Source organism: Poecilia formosa, unplaced genomic scaffold, assembly GCF_000485575.1.
Source record: "Poecilia formosa unplaced genomic scaffold, Poecilia_formosa-5.1.2 Scaffold552, whole genome shotgun sequence".
Classification (NCBI taxonomy): Eukaryota; Metazoa; Chordata; class Actinopteri; order Cyprinodontiformes; family Poeciliidae; genus Poecilia; species Poecilia formosa.
In genome coordinates, this window is record NW_006800491.1 from 59,777 (window position 1) to 65,278 (window position 5,502).

The following is a 5,502-nucleotide window of genomic DNA, read 5'->3' on the forward strand; positions in this document are numbered from 1 at the left end:
TAAGATCCAATAGTGCAAAATGCAAATTCTTGCAATTTTTTAACTGGTCTTAAGATTTTGATCAGGAGCGTATGTACTAACTTTTCCTCTTCACGGGAGAAAGCCATATGAAGCAAGATTTTTAATTGAGCAGAATAGCGCAGGAAGGCAAGGGCCAGGATAGTGTTATATATATGTTGGGTAGACGGAGAGCAATACTAATTTACCAGATCCAGTTAAAAGAGAAGAGAGCGACCAAAAACTAAAGAATAATACACAAATAGAGCACAAAGATGAAAAAAATAAATAACTTAAAGTAATAAGAATAAAACTAAATCAATTTCAACAAAAGTATTTAAACTGCAGTCACACCTTGAACACAATATTGTATTGTTGCAGTGCACATAATATATTTACACCAAAGTGAGAGTTTTGTTATTGGGAAGGTTTATCTTTGGATTTTTACACTTAGGTTGAAAAAATTCATACATTCCAAATATTATTCTTCCAAAGTAATCTCATGACCAACAAATTATTGTGACGGATTTTTCAGTGAAAAACGATACCAAATGACAGCTGTTTCTTCAAACAATAGTTTGCGCACCTTATAGGGTCATGAGGTCATTCAGAGGGAATAGGTTTTTCTTGATTTTTGAGCATTATCTTTGCATGCAAAAGTGTTTTAGATTTTTGCATGCAAAAGACCTAAAACATTTTCTATATACACAAAATAATTTCTCTCAAATATTGGTCACAAATTTGTCTAAATCTGTGATAGTGAGCACTTCTACTTTGCATAGACAGGTGGGGCATATTCAGATGCTTATTAGACATTATGATTATTTCACAGGTGTGATTTAGGCCGGCTGCAATAAAAGGTCACTCTGAAATTTGTTGTTTTATCACACAGCTTGTTGTTTTATGCCACAGATGTCACAAGTTTTTCAATGCTGACCACAGGGATGTCGACCAGAACTGAAGTTGCTAATGAATTGAATGTTCATTCCTTTACCATAAGCCGTCTGTAAAGGCATTTCAGAGATTTTGGCAGTACATCCAGTTGGCCTCACAATCACAGACCATGTGTAAATAACCAAACCAGCCAATGAAGAGGAGTGGAAAAACATTCCACAGGCCACAATCAACAATCTGATCACCTCTATGTGAAGGAGATATGTTGCACTGCGGGAGCCAAGTATTGATCACACCCCAGTATAACAAGGCAGCACATTTCAGATTGGTCTTTTATTGCAGCTAGCCTAAAGCACACCAGTGAAATAACCATGCAGCCTAATCAGCATCTTGACATGCCACACCTATCTATGCAAAGGAAAAGTGCTCACTATCACAGATTTATAGACTTGTGAACATTTGAGAGAAAAGGTTATTTTGTGTAAAGTTTTAGCTTGTGAAAAATGGGAGCAAAAACAAAAGTGTTTCATTTTTATTTTTTTCAGTGTATGTTATTATATTATTGAATGTGTGCAATAATATTATTATTATTGTTATTATGATCTGAATATTATACTAAAATATTATTTATATTAATATATTTTTCAGCTATATGGTTTAAGGATTCATATAATTGTTTATTTTTTTGTTGATTTAGAACTTTTTTGTGTTGAATGCATTTTCATCTGCCATTTTAGATCCCTTTTTATCAACATTTTTAAAATGATGTCTGTTAATTTGGTTTTGAAGTTCATTATTAATTTTTTAGTTTAATTTTCTATCCATATTTTTTTCTTTTTAATAGTTACATTGTATGTAAGCATGTCTGATTTATTTCTGCCTTGGATATTTCCATAATAGTAATTTTCCTAACAGTGTGTGTGTGTGCGTGTGTGTGTGTGTGTGTGTGTGTGTGTGTGTGTGTGTGCATTCAATGATAATACTATGTTAGTAGTACTTTTGCATGGTATGAGTAACAATATTAAAGAAAATGGGCAGACAACACATTGACTCCTCAGTGAGGTCTTTTGTATTTGTTTTACAATTTGGAATATCTCTTATTTGTCTCTTTAGAAATATATTACTGAATATTGCCCTGAATATATTTTTGCTTGTTTCTATCCAATTAAAGATTTTTGTATTTTCTACATATCTGTATTTGTAGATATAACAGAGAAAAGCAGATAGTACTTGTTTGCTTTTCTATCATTTGAGACACAGGATAATACATTATGATCTGAATAAAATAATTTATAATGTATCAGAACAGCTTGTGTTTACAGAGCCGAGAATAGCAAAAATAGCTGATGGCAGTGAGTGACCTAGTCATGACTAAGGCCACTGAAAGATTCCAAAAGACCACAGAACATGCTCAATTTTTAATCCCTTCAAGAACTACAGAGGTGGGGCTTGAAAAGCCACTGAACAGTGAAAGAAGGATACTGAGAAGCTTTAGGGCACCGTTTGAGTGTGAAATCTCTCTCCCACTCCCCACTCCTACACCTCCTACATTCCTTCTATAGCTGCTTCCCCTGGCTTGCTCCCAAGTGTGCCTGCATGTCTCAAGGTGTTTATGTTTCAATCAAAAAACCCAGAGCACTGTGACAAGTGCTTTCTGCGTGACTACCAACTGCCATCCTTCACTGCTTTAAGATCAACCATAAAAATGCCACTTCACTAGTGCACTCCCATTTTTTTCAATCTATTACCAACCCAGACTCTGGATGACTGCTGTTGCCATCATGTCTAACTTTCTGAAAAATCACCAAAATAAATCAATCTCTGTCCCCATGAAAAACTGTAGGGAGGAACTTGTATCAAACCCTTTTTGGTATCTTCCTTATGTTTTGAATTCATCATGTGCAATATTTCTTCCGCAGTTTTGACAAAATGTGCCTAGTAATGCATGTCATCATAATGGTGTTCCACAATTCCAGCAGAAGCAACCCAGATAGAATAACATTTACTCAAAAACACTTTGTACTATTTGACATGCTTTTTATTGTATCCTGTGTGTTTGAATCATGAAATAGTCCTATTTATGAATTATGACTAGTTTTTGAGATCATCTGTTAGTGTCTTGTTCTCCATCAATGTTCCAATAATTTAAGGAACATTTGCAGAAATTTTTAAATATTATTGACACAGCAAATAACATTTATTAAATTGCTCTCTGTGGTTCCTGATTTCTATTCTGCCGTATCGACCCAATATGGGACGCAATTTGTTCCGTATTTCTATAAATGTCTGATACACACACCTATCACACACATAGCACCACAAAGTGTATCAATAATGACCAAAATAAAACAGAAAGTACTATGGTCAGCTAAATTGTCATGGCAGGAACTACATAGGACCCCCCAGGATGCTACGGACCAAAACTGTTGTCACGGTTGCCTGGAGACAGACACTATGCAGCACCGGTGAGCTGCTATCAACCCGGATTTTTTTTAAAATGTCCTTTAACCGATGCTCCAATGTCCTTAGAAGCAAGTACTCTTGCAAAAGTACAGACGTGAGTGGGAAGACGCACATTCCAGGCAGGACAATGTCAGTGGAAATGAATTCAGGCAATTTTTAAAAAAATCCATCTGCGATATTCAGTGGCCCACAGTGTGTTGTATTATATCAGGCAGAATGGGTCAGGAGAGGAACACTGACCAGACATCGGCGTCTCTTGAGGTCCAACATGATCAAGAATATTTTTCTATGATTAAGCTTCCTGTTGTGCTTTTAGTAGACTATTATGGTTTGATTATTGCTTAAGATGTTGAGTTTTAATGGTATGTTTTTTCATAATAGTATTAGCCAAAAATAATATAAATGACCCTTTAAATAATTAATCATACTATTAGATTAATAGTAAATAAATATTAAGAGAAACAATTTATTTGTCCTACATTGAAAGAGTTTGTTAGGGCTTTCTGTGGACAAAAATGTTTATCTTTATACAGTGTTTGGTGATCAATATTATTTCACTATTATTGTATTAATTTGGATAACCTGACTTCCTATCAAGCTATAAGAAGGAAGAAAAACATGCTAACCAACAGGTCAGACACAGACCTGCAGCCCATAGGTGGTTCTAGACAAATGGCTGACTCAAAAGCTCTTTGGTTCACTTATGTGTAAAATAATGAAATATTGCCATTTTACTTCATTCTTTTTTAAGTTCCCCCATAAAAAAACACTGACTACACTATTCACCATGGTTGGTCTAGAGCTCCTTATTTGTGTAAATATTTTCGTATTAGTTTTAAAATACCAGAATGTACTTTTGGCTGTCTGACATTAATTTAAAAATATGAAATCATGTGTTGTGAACAATTACTCAGTACTTGAGTTCTTTACTTAAAAAAAAAATACTTTTTGCACTTGCTTATTTAAAGCTTAATCTACTTCTACTTAACATGTTGAAGTACTACTCTGATCGTACAATTTTTGGGTCCCCAGTCAGTCATGGCAGATGACCGCTCGTATTGAGCCAGGTTCAGGTTCTGCTGGAGGTTTCTTCCTGTTATGGAGAGTTTTTCTTCTCCATAAGTTAAAGACAAAATGCAAACGATTGTCCACTGTTGCTCCATGTTGATCACAAAATGATCAATATGGATCACACAAATGTTTTGGTCATGAGACCAAAAGAACAAACTTTGTCTTATAATCATGACTGTAGAATTAGAGGCATGATTTTGGTAATAAAAATTCAATGTTAAAACTCCTGGCTATAAGAACATCATCTCAGGTTCTTTGCTCTGGTTGTTTCTATTTTCCTGACATGTTTCACATTTGCTTATTAGCATTTCAATATCCTTATTAAGTCCAAGCCAGAAAACAGATTCTCTAGCTCTTCTTTTACATTTGTTTTTTGCCTAGATGACCCTCATGAATCTGCTGTATCTGCTGTATGAATCCTGTCTTAACACTTGTGAAATCACAATTCTGTTTTTTTTAATAACAGTCCTTGCACATCACTTCAGTCAGTTGAAAAACTGTGAGCATGAACCTATTGGCCATCCATGTTCTGTGTGACTCTGTATCCCTCTATTTGGTTAAACTCTTCAGCTGACACAGGCAACACCATTGACACACGTTCACATGACGCTGTATATCCTCTTCAGTTGAACTCACACAAGAATCAGGCGTTAATCTGGAGTGTAGATCAGTGTAGTCCTCTGCATCTTCATCATCAGCCTCTAAATCCTCAGTGTCGTATTCAGATTGTTTTTGATGATGGATGATCTGTTCCTACTACAAAAGATGAAAGACCATACACATAGCCGAAACCTTTCTAGTCCATAAGCCAGCCCCAAGCATTCTTTTTCTATCTGGGTATGTCCGTATTCAGCTTTTGTCTTGGCTCTGGATGCATAAGCCACTGGTTTCCATTGTTCTTCCTCAGCCTGAAGATGAACTGCTATTAGCCCATCTTCAGTTTCAGTCCATTCTTCTGTATGTGCTCCTCAATCTGTCATTGTGTTCTTGAGCTGTTGATCCCTAGATGATGAGATCATAAAAGTAGACTCTAACTCAGGGGTCCCCAAACTACGGCCCGCGGGCCGGATCCGGCCC

General features: G+C 35.8%; 2 long non-coding RNA genes and 1 pseudogene across 2 annotated transcripts in view; 1 reads left to right on the forward strand and 2 right to left on the reverse strand.

The window, feature by feature from the left end:
• The window catches only part of LOC107834218 (uncharacterized), a 19,504-nt gene extending 19,292 nt beyond the window's left edge, over window positions 1-212 (reverse strand). The window contains exon 1 of the long non-coding RNA XR_001660005.1: window positions 199-212. This is a non-coding gene — a long non-coding RNA (uncharacterized LOC107834218). The remainder of the gene's footprint in view (window positions 1-198) is intronic.
• Window positions 1-5,502, forward strand: part of LOC103129515 (glutamate receptor ionotropic, kainate 2-like) — a 293,278-nt pseudogene that overhangs the window by 59,759 nt on the left and 228,017 nt on the right.
• The window catches only part of LOC107834220 (uncharacterized), a 12,863-nt gene continuing 9,964 nt past the window's right edge, over window positions 2,604-5,502 (reverse strand). Inside the window, exon 3 of the long non-coding RNA XR_001660007.1 lies at window positions 2,604-2,615. This is a non-coding gene — a long non-coding RNA (uncharacterized LOC107834220). The remainder of the gene's footprint in view (window positions 2,616-5,502) is intronic.